General features: G+C 39.1%; 1 long non-coding RNA gene across 3 annotated transcripts in view; it reads right to left on the reverse strand.

Moving 5' to 3' along the window:
* Window positions 1–2,293: 2,293 nt before the first annotated feature.
* Window positions 2,294–21,047, reverse strand: part of LOC128141820 (uncharacterized) — a 29,684-nt gene continuing 10,930 nt past the window's right edge. For all 3 annotated transcript variants that reach the window (XR_008235184.1, XR_008235185.1, XR_008235183.1), the window contains one exon: window positions 2,294–21,014. This is a non-coding gene — a long non-coding RNA (uncharacterized LOC128141820). The remainder of the gene's footprint in view (window positions 21,015–21,047) is intronic.

Raw genomic sequence — 21,047 nt, forward strand, 5'->3', positions numbered from 1 at the left:
ATTGTACTCATGTTCAGAATGAAACAGAGCTGCTATTGCAATTTTTGAGAGAATACTACTCATAGTATTATATTCATTTACCAAAACTGACAATTACTGGATACCTACATTTTGTGATACTGTCAATGCAACTTTTCTTCTTTGACTTAGCACATAAAAGAAGATATACATGCCAATCCTGTCTATAGTAGCTCACCATATAATTCTAAGTCTTACGTAAATAAGCACAAAAATGTCTACTTCTAGAACTGGAATAATCACGGAATGAAAGGAACAACACTACAGATTTCAGGTCAGAAAGGGCATTAAATAACTGCAAGTTTTTCTAGTGTCACTCATTAAATTTGTTTTTGAATTCCTAATGTATTGGCCATTCATATAAATATCCTTCAGATATTTTGAAATTTTGTCATATGTATTACATGATGAGTTACACTTTTGGGGTCCCTACTCCCAGTCTGGAGTTTTAATTATTCTTTTTATTGACCTCAGAAAGCCTATTATCTGCTTTAGGCAGTCTCTACAAAGGTCAGCCTCACACTCAATCAAATTAACATCTTTTGTCCTGTTTTGAAATTTAGAACATTTACATCCTAAAGACAGCTAAGTCATCCATCCTGAGGTAATCCGCCAGCGAACAGACCCTCTACATCCATTATCTTTGGGGGCTGGGAAGGGTGACAGGGAAGTTATTTGCCTTCTGGAGTCTGATTCTACCTGAACTTCTCATACACACAGTATGGGCCACCCCTTGCCACTGACTGTCAGGCAGAACAGAAGCAGATGTCGGAGAGCTCTGTTTCACAACTGATCACACAATATAAACTAAACTAATCTCTAGTCCAGATCCTGGACCAGCACTATATTTTGACATGGTCAAAACTCACTGACCTATGAGATCTGATCTATGAGACTGGACAAAGCATTCCGGGGCAGACTGGGGGAATGCCCCCCCCCCCCCCATGACTGTATACTGCCATTTCATTCCCTTTACACATGGTTGATTCAACACCTAGATCCAGATGGTCCCAAATGGCTCCAGGTTTTGTCGCCCAACAATGAATCCCTCTGGGAAACATAACGACCAGAGATCTTAATACGTGGCAAGACTCCAGGCACAATCACTCCTCGGGCATGGCCACAGTGGCTCCTACTCAGAGAAAAACCTGTGACTGGGTGGCAGAGAGATGACTTTGCCAGGTCTCTGCTATCCTAGAATTCCCTCAAGGCAATGGATTTCCCAAATAACTGATTGCTCCTCTTGCGGCCCTTGAGGACAGAAAAGGGATGCCATAACCATGGACATGTCTTTGCAGGGATTTTAGTTGGAGAAAGGTCTGCCACTCTTTGCAGGTATTACTCATTAATGATATGAGTGCTAATAGGAGTTGATGCTCAGCCATGCAAGACCATGTGTAGAAAACAGGGCAGGGGGCAGGGGGAAATCTTGCCTCTGCAGACAAAGAGGAAGGCTCCTATCAGAGTAAGATTACTTCATGAATCAGGAACTACAAATCATATGAACAAAAACATTGTCGTTAAATGAAGGTCTGCCAGTGTCATAGCATCAGGATTCAAGACAATTGCCTTTCAACGTATCTTATGGGCTGGCTGTTTTCTTAAAAATTGGTGCTAGCCTAGGACCTTCGATAAGAACAAAGAAAGCTACTTCTCATCTCTCAGAAGACATCAAATATTTATTGAAATCTTCGTTTACTTAGCCACCCATAGAGAACCACATACAGGAGATCTTAGCTGCTGGTTTGACCTTGACTATTTAATGAGGTGTATAATGATGCCACGGCAGCAAATAGAGCCTGGCAGAACAAATGCAAGCAGCCACTGCACTAAGATCTCTCGTCTTCTACAAAAGCAGCAGTGGGAAAAAAAGGTAATATTAGATGAAGGAAACAAGTCTCAGCATGTGGGATCAACATATGGTGGCACCAGATATCTGATGCCAAAGGAGAACTAATGCTATTTGCTGGCCTATTTCATGCCATAATTTTTCCGTGTAAGATGGCTCTGGGATTTATCGTAGGGAACCTGCATGCTGTATGGCAGCTGGTAGCAGCAAATTTGATATTACTCAAACTAAAAGGTATTTGAGTAGCTTCTTACCTTCTCTTGTATCTTTGCTATTATTTATGTCTGTGCAAAGCAAAGGTATTGTACTCACAAAGCACAGCCATTTTGAGATGCTTTTTTAGAAGAAGTAAATGTTTATCTAAGGGTTATGGCAGTGAAAGGAAAAAGCCCTTTCCAAAAGCAGCAGACAGTATTAGAGGTCCATTAAGCTTGGCACCACATACAACTGCAAGATATGTCTCCTGCCCAGAAGGCAGGATTGCACTGTGTCCATAGCTCTCCGTCTGGGCAGACTATAAGGAAACTAAAGATAATTATGGTCTCTTAAGTTTCTTTATTGTACCAAAGGAAAAAGTTTACAGTACACAAGCACAGAGGGAGTGGGATGCTTTGCCTACTTTCTTTTTTTAAGCTTGCTTCTTTAGGAGGAATATTTGTCACAACCCTGCATATGCCTTCACCCCAGTTTTCTCCTAGCCAGAGGTGAGGATGGCTGCCTGCCATCCCAGCTCCCTGCATGCCTTGTCACTGCAAGAGGCAGAGATGCCCAGCAATGTCATATTTTATACACGCTAAAATACATTTCAGATGCTGAAGGCTTTTAAAACATAGGCATTGTTGTTAGGTAGTTAAGTCTAACTGCTCTTTGTATTCACCCATAAAGATGGCCTGTGTCCTGTAGATATCTTGGAAGAATTGCAAATGAATGAGGCATGTGGAGGTGGAAAGGTCAACTGCTTTATAACTCAGGTCAAAGAGGCATTTTTGTGAATGGGAAGGGCTGGGTTAAAGAAAGTTCACAGTCTGATATGGGGGAAGGGGACCAGTATCCCTGAAAGATGCGCATATGTTTAGGACAAGCAATTAATAAAGATTTCAAAGACAAAACCAAAAGTTTATTTTTCAGAAAAAGACCAAATAAACTCAATTTTTAAAAAAATCCACTTTGATTATCAGTTTCATTGAGGAACGCCTCTGATCCAGAGGTAGTTCACTGAGAAGTGATGGAGAAGGTAAATTCACATGTTGGCTATCATCTCCTCTAATCGCCCCCCCACCGTGTGAACAACCTCAAGGCATACTGTCTAAACCAGATGAACTCTCCCACTCTATCTGACCGCACAGCCAGGCACACTCTCCTAAATATATGTTTTTAATGGCCAGGAAGTTCGCCTTCAAAGTGGAGTGGTAAACCAACCTGTAGGCTATGCCTAACCTGTAGGAAGTTGGCAGACTTCCCAACAGGATAAACCAAGGGCACCAGGTGTAGACTAAGAATATCAGCCTTGGAGTACATTCACTCTCCAGGCTGTCTGTGCAGACCCATCTTCATCCTTTCCTGCTGAGCCACTGCCCCAATACCAGGCCCCTTCTCTATCACTCGCAAAGCCCCTTCCATGCTGCAGTACCAGATTAACACTGACCTTTCTCCCCAAACCTGTTACTTCTGAACCCACTGTACTCATCTCTGGGAGCAGCAGGTAGCTTATGGACATGGTTACAGACAAGAGCTTACCCAAATCCTAGTATTACTGAGCTATCTATCTGAGAGGAAAGGTTTTTGCCAGGCCAGCTCCTGCCAATGTAGAGTCGCTACTTTAGCCTGGTCCTGGGGAAATGGGGATGAGTGCAGTCAAGGGTCTACCATCTTCTTGCTCCTTTTGAACAGGACTGGAAGTAACATTTCTAAGAAGCCCCTTTCGCATGTGGGCTGTAAACTCTTACAGGCATAGGCGGTACAGAGCGTAAAAGCATGCCTTATACGTTCTTTTTCCTTGCATAGCTCTGTAAGCCAAGCCAAGCCACAGAGACTTTTTTCTTCTTGGCTTGCATAGTTTCATGACAACAACTTTTCAACAAGCAGTACCAGAGTTATATTATTTCTTCTGCAGTAGAATTTGAAAAAAGATTTCCATTGTAAGAGACTTTTACAATGACTTTAATCAGATTTTTTTTCCCTGATATCCACTTAGCACCCCAAGTTAATTCTCTCACCAGAATAACACCATTGTGGCCTTGTCTTCATGTTACATTCACTGTGTATATCTCCATGGACATTTTACATGCAAACAACAAAAAAATACTCTGATCATAACTATCTGTATTCAGTGGAACTTAGAAGTGCACTTAAGAAGCAAGATTAGAAACTACTTTTTAAATGTACTTCTATGAGTTGTTTGGTTTTGTTTTTTTTCCTACAGAAGAAAAAAAATCATAGAATACAGGTGGTATAAAATAAGGTAAATATATACTGGCATACTATCACAAACTGCATGAAGCAGTTAATAAGAGGGTTTATTAAAAGACCTGTTAAAATGCAACTGCCAGGGGCTAATGGTGCAAAAACACTGAAATGAGTTTCCCTAGTTAAGGTGTCCTCTGTGCAGTCTGTATAATAATTCTTAGGCCAAAATGTATTGACAACATGGGGATATTCTGCTGGATTTGATAGTCCCTCATGAGATGTCTGTATAACACTCTCCTGAAAAAGTTTTCTTGTTGAAATTTTTGGTTGTCAGTCCAGTAGCAGAGATCCTCTGGAGTTTAAAAGTCTAGTGATAATCAATATGATCAGCTGCATTGTGTATTATTTATTGTACAAACAACCCAGAAGACTCAAATCATAGTCAAAGAATGGAATATTTCTTAAAGAAATGTTTAGATTAAGCCACCTAAATCTTAATATATCTTCAATGTATATGTTCTTGACTTCAAATTATGTATTTCCCCCCAAAATGTAGACACAATTGCCATTTTTTTTAGGCAGTGAAATGGTGCAAAGAGGAAAATATATCATTGGTAAAGCTTGATTACAAAGCTAGCTTCCCTTCTTGAGGAATTCAGAAGGACAAGCAAAGGCTTTATGGCTTGGGCATTCTCCTTTCACCTTTACAGTACACAGAGAAAAAGCAAGGAGTTACATTGACATTGCAATGGGTAATGACAATTATCTCCCCATCTGGATCTTGTGGGGCAGAATATCCCTAAGGTTTGAAATTTGGAGAAGAATGACATGGGGGATTCCTGTTAGCAACACACAAGAGGCAGAGTTATTTTCTGGTTTTACAGGTGAAGGTGCTGGAGGTTTGTAAAATCCATTAAATTCCATTTCCAGGAATGGGAAGCCCTTGGTGGATGCTCCTTATGGGAGAGACAAGAGATATACTCACACGTGCAGCTGTCCTCTAGGAGCCTTTTCTCCCTCCTCTGACATAAAGCAAGAAGGTTTCAGGGAATCTGAAAACTTTTTTATTTCAAGGGACTAACCAGCACATGTACACCCCTCGACAGAGGAAAGAGACCAGAAAGACTGTGGCTGCTTTTTTCTAGACACTGTCACGAGGTACCTGGATTTTGTTTGAGTCAGTGACTACCAGAAACTCACAGGATCTAGCCATCCAGTATAATTTACACCCACTCAGCAATGCATAAATTACAAAATGCCTTACCTCATCGCTGATTTTGACCTAAATTGCCCACACCCTTTGCATGTACCTCAACTGACTTGTTAGAGTCTCCCATGAAACAGGGGAAGGGAAGATTATAGGCTGGCTTCTCCGCAGGAGAACTGAGTATGATATGACTTACCGAGCTCTAAGAACATGTAAGGACATATCAGATAATAATTGCATGTTTGAATATTTCCATGAGAACATCTCATCCCAGCTGATGCAGAATCCTTCCTTTGGGGGAAACAAGAGATCTCAGCCCTCTACAGAATGAAAGAAAATGAGCACTAGGGCAAAGCAGTGAGTAAGTCAGCACGTTTTTGTCAACCTACAATGAACTGAAAAATGGCTACATTTTCTGTGGTAAATTTCATTTGGAGAAGAAATTAAGGAAAGCCAGAAGCCTCTTAAAAAAAAAAAAAATGACAAAAGCGAAACCTTTGGTGCTTCAGTTTATTATTTTTAAAAGTTCCATAAATTGTGAGATTTTTCATAGCTGATAGTTCCCTGCATCCTGCTGCTCTTTAGTTCCCAGGCTAGTTCTATTGCTGGGTGAAAGAGAAAGCTATCTTGGAGCCAACACCGCTTTGCACAGTGAGTCACAAGCTGGAATAGCTAAAAAGAGCTCCACAATTTATTCCTGGTCTTAAATGGGAACAGACTTTGATTCTTTTGATCAAACTCCCCTTGTGAGCCACCATTAACACTTTTTGTCTTCTTGTGTATTTCCCTTGATGTTATTGCAAGCAATGATCACTGAATTAGTGAACCAAATGCATATTTGAGGGAAGCAAGAACATTCAGAGCATTTCAAGGTGACTTTCACTTAGTGAACGAACTGATTCCAGGTAACAGAGATTTCATGTAATTTTAGATAGAGTTGGGAGTTCAAAGTCCAGTGTGTTCTGTTATAGAGGATAATATATAGAAAGCAGCCTGTCAAGAATGGAACAGACTGATTCAATGAGACACCCTTGGAAGCAACAGAATTAATGTCATTCCTTCTCTCTAGATCAGGTAATCTCACATAGTCACAGAAGAGTGACTAGAGATGTGCTCACACTGACTATCCATTTATTAGGACTTTTAAAGGGAAAAAGAACCTCAAAGTTACCTGCCTGTCAGAACAATTAAAATAATTCTGCATTGCAGGATTGATGTAGCAGAGCTTTTTGGTTATAAACATTTCAAAAACACCCAATACACTTAGTAGAGTTGCTCTGAATATGTAGCAAAGTATCAAGACACATTAAAAACATCATCCTTTCAGGCTATGTGTTCCTTTATGTCATTAATTTCTTAATTTATTTTAAATCTACCCACTCACTGCCAGTCTGCAATACTTCTTCAGACAGCTTCCCATTTATAAGACAATGTCCTGAGAGCTGACATCAATGGAAAATGCAAGCATTCAGCTCTTTGCCAGATTTAGCCACACACTGCTCAACAGCCTCTTGGAAAACATGACATTTTTTTCCACTACAGTTACTTCACTTAGTAGATGGCATATTTCATACTATAAAATTCCTAGAATGTCAGCTTCTAGCCCTGGGATAAATTTAATATCCTTAAGAAACAAACAATGAAAGGTTAGTGACTCTGCAAACAACTGAGTAATAGAAAATGAAGTGTAGATATTTTCTTATTTGGTATACGTGAGAAATGAGTAAACTACCCAAATTAGAAGTGAGAAATAAACTCTGCTAGAGTGGGTTCACCCTTGACTTAACCTTTGACTCCATATATATAAACCCTTTTGTGTTTCCTGCAAGGAGTCCAGCAAGTTTCCACATAAATTCCTCTGCTGACCACACTTCTGCCTCATGCTCTTCACCAGCCTTCAGAAAGTTTAACAGATTCTTCTTCAGATATCCTCATTCCCCAAACATCCTGCCTTCCACCCCTCAAAGGCTATTTTATATTCATCTACTCTTATTTTGTCAGACAGCAGAATAAATGCACATTGCAGATGTGGTATGCCTTATTTTAGCTAGGGCCTCCATTAGGGATGAACGTGCAAACTGGAGCAGAGTCCCAGGAGATGGCTGTATGCAGTTTGCCAAACAGGGCTGTATGAAGCACAGATGATTCACCCTGCTGATGCTGACTGTTTCTCCAGCTCCGGGGAGGAGTCAGAAATGGCATGGTGGAGGAGCAATGAAAGATAATATTCTTCTCTTTGATACAATATTTTCAAATGGAACTGAATCACTTTCAGATAGTTCTGAAGAGCTGAAATGGTTTGTTCAAGCTCATTTTCTAAATCAAAGACAGTCTTTTTTTAAACAAACATTTTCTTTTCTTTCAATAGTTTTTTCATTTGGACAAAGACCTATTTGTCTCCGCTTCCCCTGAAAAGCTGAATAAACACTGAAAATGCCTAGTTCTGTGTCTGAATGCTCAAAGATGCATGGCTAGGAAAGAGTTTCTTTCATGTGCATGACTGCAGAGAGTCCTCTCCGATGTGGACTTGTGGCCCATTTGTGGCTACATAATTCTGTGACTGCTGAGGAAAATCTTCTACACATAACCCTGAAACCACCAGCTTTAATGGCTTCAGACCAGTTAGCCATTCAGTTGCAAATAACATCTACTGAGAGGGCTCACCTGAGAACTTAATTGGTGCCTAAGTCTTATTCGACTAGATTTTAAATACCAGCTCCCATTCAAGGTTTCAACTCCTTGGATTCATGTTACCTGAAGGGCAGTGTAAGTCTGGCCGTAATCTCTCATGATGGGTACATCCATTGAAATAATGACACCATGAATCACGAGAGTAAAACCTGTATGTACAAGAAGCAGAGTTTTCTTGGCAGCTGGTCCACTGACCTAACACCTCTGGAAGATGTCCAGAAACCTTGACATATTAGCAACAATATAAAATAACAACATTTCTTCTGGCTTTCCTTCCTGAAATATAGTCAGGAGTGGAGACTGAAAATGTGAAATCCAGAGCTAGGCTAACAAGGAAGTTTAAACTCACTGTTAAAGGACCCAACTATCAGGATACCTCAGCCCTGAGTTATGTATCTAATTGCATGAGCTGCTTCATATGCAATGCTTGCGAAAATGTAGGCTCTAGTCCCCCCAAAGCCAGCAAGGTAAGCAGATGGCACGTTAGCCATCAGAGACTAGTAAGATTTAGATCACATCTCTAGCCTGTGGGGACTCCCCTACTCCCATATTAATTTCAAACCACCCAGCTTCCCCTTGGTGTGAGGCCCCTCTGCCAGTCTTCACAAAGTATGGCCTTAGCAGTGGCTCTCTTCCATAGGTGGACTTATCTGAGTATTTATGCAGAAGAAGTACAGCTAGAATCGATTCATTTCTGTGCTATAGGGTGCTTGAACCTACATTTTCCACTGCCAAACTACTGGAACTGATGCTGTCCTGGATGGGAAGGAGAAGGTTTTTCTCAGTCTCCCTTGTAGAAGCTGCATCCATCCTCGTACACTCATTAAATATTCATTGTGCCCTAGAAAACAGACAAGAGTGAACATGTCACTATAGCTCACCGCTTGCTTGTGATTCTCATCTGGGAGAAGAGCAGGATCTCACTTTCTGCTCTCTCTTCCAATTCTAAATTTAAATATTTGAAAAGAAGTACTCTGTTCTACAAGAAACCTAAGGCTTTCTTCTTCTACCCAAGAACCTTAGGCACTTAGTGTTAATCTCCTCTTGTTCTTCTTTCCTGCCTCTGATCTAATGAATATTTAATTATTCCCTGGAAAGTGGAAGTTAAGAGAACTCTACTCCAGCCTACTATTAGGTACTCTCTTAGAAAATTAATTCTGGCCCTTGTTCCTCCTTCTGTGAGGGCTCAAACTGTTGAAGGTCATTAGAGGTCTGAGGTACTGCAGCTACCACCAACATTTACATTTTCTGCAGGGCCTTATCTAATAGATGTGCACTGAAAATGCTTGTCAGTTGGGCAAAAGAGATGGAGAGGACTCTTCTGCAAAGCTTCAGGGATTTATGCATCAACTGGCTCCTGAGAATTGGATATTGTTAAAAATTATGCATTTCCTGCATACTCAAAGGTAAAACTTAGACTTTGCTAATGAGCACACAAGTGATTGTGGATTTGGACAACTCTAAAATAAGGCAAAGCAAAATGTTGCATTTTGATGGTGAAAGTAGCAAAGAGAAGTTGAAAGTAGCAAAGAGAAGTTGAAGTCCCAGTTTATTTCCTTTGTACTTTTCAGACTGAGAGTCCTAAGTCCTCTGGTGACCATAGCTTTCTTATGCTCACCATTGCAATGATGTGCCAGGGATTGCATGCAGATGGCAAAGGAGAGCGTCCCAGGTGTCATAGCTCCATGGAATTCCCATAGATTGCTCCCAGCTGCCATTGTCTGCACCTCCAATGTAAGACATGTGTCATGAGATGGGGCGGAGGTGTGGCCTGTCCCTACCACACCGTGAGGCAGCCTGGTAGACCAGGTCACAGAGGGCCTGCAGGCACCACTCAGACTGGGGCAAATTATATTAGGAGGAGTCACTGTAGCACAGTAACACATCTACAGCAACACTGGCACTTGCAACAACCTTTCCCCAAATGCCTCTAAGAGTTTAACTAGCAGTTTCATACTCTATGTCATGATTGTATTACAGGAGAAACTCTGAAAATAGCACATCTTTTTTGATCCTGCTGCCAAAGGAAGAGATGGTATATCTGGCAGCAGAAAGCTGCTGGTTCTGGCAGTAGGAGCACAGCCAGGAGAGAGGCAGGAGTCAGCACTTGGACTGGATCTAAAGGCTCTAAGTTGCTGCTTACTTTGATTGAAAAACAAGGTCTTTCACCGTTGCAAGTCTGAGCTGAGATAAAGTCAGTCTTCTATTGTAACCACAAAATTTACAACATACCCATTTCCCAGGTGTTTAGATCACCTAGAAGTTTACTAGTGACTCCTTCCAGCTTTATGTTTTGCAGGCAAACCTGCAAGATGCATGCCTACAAACAGCTTAGCTACTGACTGAGTACATGCAATTAGAGAGGGGCACTGGAAATTTGTCCCCAGAAATGCAGCAGTGAGAAGATTACTTGAATAACAGGAAGTTCATTGAATCCCTATACACTCACAGTATTATAAACATGAAGTTTGTACAGCAAGAAAGAAGTTTATGCAATGGGAAGTGTAACAAGAAGATATCCAGCTGGTGGTGAACTCAATCAGATATTTTAGATTCCCAGAAGAGCAGAAATACAAAACCTCAGAAGACCAGCTGCTCCAGTCCTTTGGATTGAGGCTGGTCAATGGTCCACACTAAGATCATTCCTGACAGATGTTTGTCTAACACATCCTAAAAACCTCCATTGAAGGAGACTTCACAACTTCCATAGACGAACAATTTCAGTGCTTTAACAGCCAAAGAGAATTTTTCTCTTATACTCAGTGAGATCACTTTTGGTGAAATTTAAGCTAATTTATGTTTGTTCTTACCCCATTGCCCCCATTTATAATCATCTTTGCAACATTTTATAGCAACAGAAGGGAGAAAAATGTTTCCCGTCTTAGTGGGATCAAGTAGAAGGAATAATTACCTCCCACATTATTGTCAGCTCTTATGAATGCAACCCAGAGTAAGATTTCCTGCTTAGCTACAGTGTGAGATTTTTCTACTCATATTTAGTCTGTGATTTACTGCAACTCCAATATTTTTCTGGCATCCTATAACTAAAGGAAAATTCCAAAATCTGGCCTTCCTCTGAAACACATCTTGTATTCTGGTTGCATTGTTTCATTAATTAGCCAGTAAATAAAACTGTTAATCATTTAACTTTTTAGTCTAAGGAAAAATAGAAACCACTATAAGTATGCAGCATATACACATGTCCTTAATCTTTCTTTCTAGAACAGACTTGCTCTTCTCTCTGAAGAATGGATCTCCCCACTGTGTTGGAAATTACTTATCATAAAGTCTTATGAAAATCAAAGGGTAAATTTCATAGTTACAAAACTTTTAAGGCCTAATGAATACTTGGACACTTGCAACTTACTCATTTATTAAAAAAAAAAATTCATTGACACCAGAGGCATCAACTTGTGTCCCCCTACTTTGGGTAAGCTTAAGGAAATTGTTCCAATATATAGTGCCACAGGAGATCACTAGTCACCTTCTCGAATGAAAACTTCCTAAAGAAAAAGAAAACTATTTTAGACCTTCAGTAACTCAGAGGTTTCAGGAAGAACCCATTTCTGTTTCCAGAATCTGCAGCAATGCGAGCATATATACACTGTGATTTCCAAACGAACGCAAGAAAAAGACAGTATAACTAACAAGAGGACTATGTTTAAAAATGTTACAATTAAAATACATTTAAAATAGCAGTACGGTAATGCCTGAGAATCCTGCACTATTTAGTTTTGTGATTAAGAAGTATTCTGACCCGAGTAATATTTTCAATATATGGAAGAATATTTAATGGCTAAGAACTAATGATCACAAAGAGAAAAAAACAATGGCAAAAGTTGCTATATGATAGCTAGTAATCTTGGAACAACTGTACTGATGCTGAAATTCTCATAAAGAACTGTGTCTTAGGTCACATGACTAAAGATAAAAAGAATTAAGTTCACATCCTTGTTAAAGCATAAATAATATTTATTCTTCTTCAACTTTCTTTATTACAATAAATATTCAATTGGAGTGAACCTATAGCTTCAACACATGAATTTCAATATTTTATAGAACTTGTTATGTGTGTTCTTTAGTCTTCTATTTTTCTCAATTGCAGAGTGGGATTGTAAAAGCACAGCAGAAGAAATAAAATATATCCAAGAATTAGAATGATAAAATAGCATTCAATTCTTATGTAAAAGATTTTTTTTGGTAAAAGTTAAAACAAAAAGTTAGAAATGTCTCTATGGTAATCTAGAAAAGCTATGCAATCAAGATGAAGAATGAAAGAGTATAATCTGAAAATTGCCTGAATCACCTGTATTTTCTGGCTGGAGGCAAACAGAAAGAGAGAGAGAGAACAAAATAATGAAGAACTTATTGAAAAACATGTTCTGTGTGTTTGAGTGTGCTTTCATGCCTCCTTAGCCATTTTGCTCTCAACTCAATAAATAACAGCTATCTACAAATAGGAGGAGCCTTAGGCACTTAAAAGTATAGTACACAGAAATCCTAGTGTTACTGTTTATATAGTTATATACCCCAATATTATTAACAGCCATGCTCTAGGGTTCCTGAGGCCATCTTATAGCTAAGCAATGAATGTGATGTATTTTAAAATCTAACCCATTATTCAGTTAAAAATCAACTATCAGATATTTTGTAAGACACTTTAACATGGTTCGGTAGATTTTCCCTAGCTCCTGTGTGCTGCAAGTCTAATAATGTACCGTAGATTTAAGAATGGGATTTATCTTCAGCAGAATTTTGTTTTGTGTATCTGTACACATCACTATGATTTAATAAAATCTCCTTGATATAACACTGTTGCATTCCCCACTGCAATATAGTCTTTTTATAACAATAACTTTTCACAGCAAGGAAACAACAGAACTGAAAATAAAGCTTAGGAAGACCAGAAAAATATGTTGCTTTGTGTGAAAAATGGGCTGTCTTCTGTGGCAGCTCAGCATAATACATGAAGCTGAACACTATCTGACTCACTGTCTTGAATTTCTCAGGCTAAAAATAATTATTAAAAAAAAAAAAAGCTTCTGATAAACATGATTTGGGGTGCAAACGAAAAGATAATTTAAAGGAAAAAGTGAAAGGTTTGTTAACTATGCAAGCCTCTGTTTGTTAGGATTTGGTTCTTTGCCTGTTGTTCCTCCACCAGCCTGCACCGCTCTTACCGCTGGCCATTCCAGCCCCTTCTGCCCTCGGCCCACCACCCCCCATGCTCCCCTCCTGCCTCCCCTCAGCCCCCTTACCCTACGAAGCCTGTGCAAATCCACCTGCCTCTGGCCAGCTGCCGGGCAGTGAAGTGGCTCGGCACAGGGCTGGTAAGCGGGGAGGACCAAAGCATTGGGACCTGGACCAGCTTCAGCTGGCAGACCCAGCAGGTTGTGTGCTTGAACACCCAGCTTTCCCCGCTGCTTTCTCCTGCGTCCCCCATGGCTGGTGGACCATTCGTCCTGGTCCATTCAAGAAACAGGTGGAGGGCAGCTTGGCTTTCCACTAATGACCAAACGTTGGTTGTGTGAACGTTGGATACCTCCTGGTGTCCTAAAAAGAAGTAAATGGGAGTGTGTGGAGGAGATGTATCTCTTTGAGATGCCTGCTTCAACCCGAGTAATGGGGCTCTGCCGTAGTCCTGGGAGGTACAGACGAGACATGGGAAAAGGTCAGGTGGGCTGGGGCAACACTGCTCATCTGCTGGGTAGACCTCCTTCTGTGTGTAAACTTTGCAACCTTAAATCTAGGCTCTGTGTAATTTTGCAACATTTTTTTTTCTGCCGCACAATACATGCTAACAGAAACCCACAGGTTCAATTAACGTTGCTATGCTCTGTTCTGGGGTGTTGTACAAGCAAAAGGAGTATCACTGTAAGATGCAAGTCTGGGAAATGAAGTAATATCTCCCTTGTTAAGAGTTGGATGAAAGATAAGATGATAGCAATGTTTACAATGGCCAGACTAGAGTAAAGCAAATTCATTAATTTCAGCCTTTTACTTGTTTTAAACCAGAATCTGCAACCATAGCTCCTTACCATGAAACACCTAATGCTGTAATAAAATAAAAAGGCCTTTAGATTTCACTTTCTTGATAGATATGAAGGAATAAGTTTAATCTTTATCATTTCACTACGGACATTGGGAGGCCATTGCTCTGACTAATGATAACTTAGGTAAAGTATGATAATTTGTATCCAAGTTATTTATGATGTTATACTCATGCTGAATAAAAGAGTCAGAACCTGCTTTAGGTTCTGAATATGTCTGAATGCTTAAATAATCACATGTTTTGTAGTCACAAATTAAATAGCCACATGAGTGTGGACTATAAAGACTGTGCTAATAAAATATGAGAATAACTCTTGGTTCAATTTATTTCTTTGGCAAACTACTTCGATATTTTTATTCTTTAATCCAAAATAAACATGAACTTTTCCAATTATCTGGCAGTTTATTTCTATTTCATAGCCTGACAGAGGAGGCTTGCTAAATACACACAAAGTGAGTCTGAAGATTGGTGAAGTGTCAGTGCTGGTTAAGGTCCAAACAGAAGGAGGGGAAACAAATCTTGAATCTGCTCCACAAGTTTGAATGCAACAGTTGTGACAGACTTTTATGTCTATATCCAGATGACCATTTATATCTATATCCAGATGAAAATGCTTATGATATGTGGGCAAGCAGGGAGGTAGAAATACAAGAATGGATGGCAGATGTGATCCCAAAATATGAGAAGGATCATTGGGTCTCGGGCTCAGAACAGGAAGGGTTCACAGTTCCGGAACAAGAAGTGAACCCAGGGAAAATATACTGAGCTATGTTGTCAAAGGTCTACATTACACGATAGCAGCCACGTGTAATATCTGATAGACAAAATGATTTATGGAAGCACATTATATGTTATTATTTATATTGCAATAATGTTTTACCTTTATGTAACTCCCTAATTACACAATTGCTGAAGAAAAGTAAAGGCTCACCCACGCAAGTGAAAATGTTACAAATCTTGAGTATCATTATACATAATATTCAACAAACAGAACACTGAGCTTTAAGCAATTCTAGTAAACAACAATATCTCACTGAAACTCCTGGGATCAGTACTTAATGTTCTGAACTCTCTTGGCAGCTGATATGCTGAGTAGTTGACTCATAACTAGCCTCACTTAGACCACTTTGTAAGCCAAAGAGGGACTACACCTTATCAAAAATCCCAGTTTGTGCCTGTGGGATATTTCTGATAGGCTGCATTTCTTTGGTTCTGCTCAGCTCATGGAGAAAGTCTGAAACAAAGTAATATACACTACATTCACTTTTCAGTAAGAAATCTCCCTTTTCTCCCTTTTGCGCATTTTCAATACATTATTTTAGGATTTCACTGATTCTTTGAAAACCAAAGGTGACAAAGAAGAATGGTAGGGGAAAGGTTTAAAGATCAAAGCTTTAGAATTTCCTTGAGAAACCTTACTACTGCTGTTAAGAACATTAATTCCACAGGAAATTTTTTTTTTCACCAAAGCCCAATTTTCCAAAATATTTTTAGTCAAGAATTTTAACCATCTAGGAAATCCACTGTCATTGCTGTTATCTAAACAGTGTTATCAGAATCAGTTTCTTTGCAAGCTGTCATTCTCAGCAACACTGCTATAATATATGGTTTTCATTTAACACTTGGCCTGTGTACGCTGTATTCCTGTGGCATATTCCAAAACATGATAGAGACAAACACAGCGCAGAATGCAGGAAAGGGTTGTATAGGGCTAGAAAGAAAAACATTTGAAAAAATTTTGTTAGGCTCTAACACTAATGAATCCTTGAGTTTTGCCAGCTGTTGCTGCATAGAATCCTTGATCAGACATGTATACATGGATAGACATTTCTTCAAAATCCCAAAGCCTCCTTTTATAGAGAAGAAAGTTTTGCGAATTAAATTAAAATAAATTTTAAAAGAAACATGAAAAGAGTGCAAGCTAATCTGTGCAGTGTGAGGATACTCTGTCTGTAACTCTCAAATGGCTTGCATGATGGAGTCCTATAAATGATAAACCAGAAGTGAAGTGATAGACAGGAAGTGGAATAGCTTTCTGGCTGATTCCTCGTGGCTGTTCACAAGACTAATTCTGATTTCATTCAACACCATTTTCCAGAAAAAAACCAAGGTATTCTTTTGAAAGCCCTTTCTTTTCAAGTGTAAGTAACACTAATAAAAGTAATCCCTTACTATATATACAGAGGCATCTTTCCATTGTAATTCAACACATATCTCTGTATAGCTAATCAGAACAGCTACTGACTGCATGCATAATTTAGTGATGGCTAGAATGCCTTAATGCAGCAATATGGGTGAGGATGTAAACATGAGGTTGAGATACATACCCTACTGGAATTGTAACTAGTCATCAGTAAAAATAATCAGACACAGCACATAGTAAGAAGTAAATATACTGCTCTGTCACAATTCCTGGAGCATTTCCCATAGCTCCTTTGATACAGGGAACAATCAGCAGATACTATGCACCAAAAAACAGGTTGGGTGGAAACTGCCTTGGTTGATAAACACAGGATTAGGATTCAAAAGGTTGAAGTTAATGTCCAGATCTGCCACAGATTAGCTGTTATATGGAAGATAATTCAGGTAGCTATTTTATGTTCTGTTTTCTTCATGTGCAAACTTAGGACGGTACTTGCTGTGGGTAAAACACACTATTGGGTCACTTAGGCAGAGTAATCCATCACTGTGCACACTCAGATCACCAGAGAAAAGAAAAGGAGTTGGAGGGTCTGTTACATCCATGTTGCTTTTCTCTTTAACCTGGGAGCGCTCTCAGGGGTGGTGATTATACCATACATTTGAGGAAAGCTCTGGAAACTAAGTAGACAGAATTAAAGTCTTCTTAAAACATCTTTTCTGGCCTTTCGGTACAGAGCAGATGTAGTAAATTATATTTCCTTTTCCCATTCCCAATGCACAGCAGAAGTTATAACGCCATGTTCATATTTACAGTAACGCTTAAAAAAATTCTACAGAAGTTTGCACTTGTAAATCTACAAAATTTTTTTTGCAAATTGTCCAATTTATATTGTGAGCTATAAAAAAGAGAACAATTCTCCCACGCACTGTAATGCTGACTCATGCACTGCAGGATTACAGAGGCATTGCTTCCCTGGAGGATTATTCAGTTACTCTGGGGAAACTGTAGGTTATTTGTCCCTCCCTCTTCATGACTGTTCATGAAAACACCTACTGAATATTTTGCTGCTGCAGGCAACCTCTCTGATCTGTGTTCTGGCAGGAAGATACTTCTCCCCTTCTGGTTTAACTTTTTGAGCTTCAGAAATGTAAGTGGACTGAGAAACCTAGTGAACTTTCTGTCTGTGCAAAATCTAAAGAAAGACCATGACTATTGCTTTTGGCTGCTTCAGACAAAAGGCTTCGGTGAAATAGTTACTGCACATTGCTTTTAATTTACTTTAGACCAATGCTGACTGTTGAGTTTCCAGCATATAAGTTTCAGTAACAGGAAGACAACAGTGAGAACAGAAACTTGCCTGTTACAGTTGTATGTCGGATATTAAACACATGTAAATTAGGCTAGCACTATTGATTACCTTGGAATGAGTTCGCAGTGTTTGTTTATATTAAGGTTTTGCTCAGTGAACATGAAGAATTCAGGCTTTCATTAATTGCAAAGTGATTTCTGAGGCTAATGATAATTAGAGTGTTGAAAGCAAAGTACAGACCATTTCTTTTAAGAAAAATACAAAGGAACAAAAGGATTGACTCCTGGAAATTGCTTCTGTTTAAAGCTATCAAAAGTCAGTCTTTGACACATGCTATGAAATGTTCACCACCCTTGTAGAATTAGATCTGACCCCCACACCCCTCTTTTTATGGCTAGGACTTTTTTTAAGTGCCCAACACCACAAGCATTCATACATGTGATTATCTTTACATACACAAATAAATATTTAGCAATGGCGTTGCTAATATGTACAAAATTATTTGCCTTCATTAAATGCTGAAGGATAGGAGCTGTCTTTGTAGCATAATGCTGACATTTAACTCCCCAGGTAAAACAGCTTTTCACTGGTGTTTACAGGCATTTAAAAGGTACTTTAAAATAATGCTGACAATTTTACAGAAAATATAAGGAAAATATTATTTCTTACAGCAAAATTTTATATTTTCTTTTGGCAACTGTTACTTGAACACACTGAGCTCCTCAGCATGATTTGAAAACTACATGAACATTAGACCTGAAAGTTAATTCCAATACTCTGAAGAATCCTCTGTGCTCTTTCTTGCTCCTATACTAGATACAAATCTATCTAATTCCCACTGCCCGCCGACCCTCTCTCTCAGATAAGTGCTGTGGACATTGTTTTCCTTTTTCCCTTTGTGCTGGAAGCCAGTTGGCCTCTTCCTCCCTCCCCAAAACCTTGTCTGACTTTCAGGCATGTCAGACAGGGCTGTAAGCCAAGCTGCCGCCCTCCCTCGCTCCTCACCGCATGCTGACTCCGACGGCTTCTCTAAGAATATTGCAAAAACTGTACTGAAGATCCAGTTAGCCTTAGGTCCTAGTTCAGCCAAGCAGCAAGGCACAGGTTTAATTTTAACTGAGATATTGCAGTGAAATTGGTTATGTGCTTATAGTTAATAGGTGTGTTATTAAGTTCCATGAGGATCAGGCCTTAATGAACATGCCCTCGCCGGCATGTAATGTTACACTTACAGGGAACTGAAAATCATTTTGAAACTTTAGTATTATTTTTACTCTATACACTTCTAAATAAACCAACTTTCCCTTCTTTTTGCAATATATTTATAAAAAAAATTATTAACTTTTCTCCCATAGAATAATTCTTGAAATGTTTTATTTCAGATCTCAATATTCTCCCTGGAATTGTGCAAGTACTAATAATTTTGTCATGAAATTAAGGGTATAAATAAAAAAATACCCTAACCATGTTATCATTTTTGCACAAAACTTATTTTTATTGGGAGGTGTTACAGACGCTCACACCAGACATAATTTTTAATTTGAGAAAATAATTTTCTGCATAACCTTTACCTATACTATCCAGACAGCCTTCTCCATTTCATTGCCAGGATGCTCAAAAAAGGCAATGTTCTGCAGAGCAGAAAGTGAGGTGCTGCTATTCCAGATGCCATCAGATCCCCTCCAGAAGACAACGAAATACTTATACAAGATCACAGACGACAACACTGAAGTCAATAGACCTTTGTCATTCATATCAGCTGGAACAGTAAGGCATTTGCTGCTCTGAAGGATTTGCATCCTTCCCTTTAAGCTACATAGTATGTCTCCGGGGCACTCTCTACAAAAAGATACACTATTTCATCTTTAATCTGTTGTAGCATTTTGGAAGCCATATAAGACAGGTATTTTTTTCTATTATTTCTGGGATATTAAGAATGGTAGCATTATGGAAGCAAACCCATAAAGATTCATTAAGATTGTCCAAATTGAACTCTGGTCTTCCCTGCTGCTTTTTGCCTGGACTGTTTTTGCCCTATTCTTTCCCCTCAGTTCTCTCTCATTCCCATTGTTGCTACCCTTATGGCATGGTAAGTATTTTAGAAGATTACTTTACAACTGACCAGACTAGAAGGTCATTCTTGAACTCTTATAGCCATGAAGATTATAGAGGGGTTTTTAATGCATCAAATTAAAGAGAAAGACTGGCATTTTGATTTAAAAGGAGGCTACATTTTGACTGTTCTTCACTCTCAAATTCTGTTACATCTATCATTTTCCTCTGCTGAATAAACCAGGTGTTGGATGTCAGCTCAGAGTTCAGGTGAATCCTTTCTATGTAAACTTGACTGTATCCTGAATATTGAGTTTTTAATCTTTTGTTCTCCTCTAAAAGTTGTGCAGTGTCAGAGGGCTTTGCTATGTGACTGCTGGGTAAGGTCTTGGCTCTATGAAATCAATGGGGATTGTGCCACAGGATTCGTTGGGACTAAGGTTTCACCCAAGCTGTTTTATCTGTACCCCTTCTGTTTTGTTCTATCCTAAATAAACTCTCTACAGTTTTCAGTTTTCAGATTAACTCTCAGATGAAATAATTTACCTTCTCTGTCAGATAAAAATAAATGGATGGTTTTTAAGCTATGATGCCTTTTAACTACTTGAAAAACAACAAAGGACAAAGCAGGGGGAAAATCTGGATTTGCTTGTCCATTAAAGTTTAATGCTAGGTATCAGGTTTATTTTCCAGACAAAATTATGTTATCACTGTAGAAGTAAAGAGGATACTTCTAGAACTGTATAAAGTATAGGTATTGATTTTCTGAAGCATAGCATTATGCAGCTATTGCCTGACAAACTTTCTAGGTATATTATCATACAACGGTCTAGCCTTTATTCAAAGCCTTACTTGTTCATTTTTCCAATGGAAACATCAAATTTAGCATAAAAACATCTCAGTTCCTGTGTAAGTCACTTTGCCTTGTTCTGTGTTTAGAAATGAAATTAAATTGTCACTTTCTCTTGGTTTGAGGGCTAAGGCATGCTCACTGCAAAGCTGCTGTCTCTTCACTGACTGGACATTATCAGGTGCTTGATCAAAGAAAAAAATCAGCTTAGCCTAGCTTGAGCACAAGGCCTAGCATACCATATAGCAAGCAAAGCAAGCATTCAGAAATGCAGCTTTCAGAAAAGCTGCTCAAAAATGTGCAAGAATTGATGAAAATACAAAGCAGGCAATAGTGAGTCTACACTCAGATTTTGGTAAAAAAAACCCCCAAACACATTCAGATGGTCTCAGCTGGAGAGCTGGATGTTGGTGAAGGTACAACACCTCTTGGAAAACCTGTTTGAGAAGCAAGAACAGCATCACCTGCAG

This window comes from Harpia harpyja, chromosome 5 (assembly GCF_026419915.1).
Source record: "Harpia harpyja isolate bHarHar1 chromosome 5, bHarHar1 primary haplotype, whole genome shotgun sequence".
In the NCBI taxonomy this organism is placed as follows: domain Eukaryota; kingdom Metazoa; phylum Chordata; class Aves; order Accipitriformes; family Accipitridae; genus Harpia; species Harpia harpyja.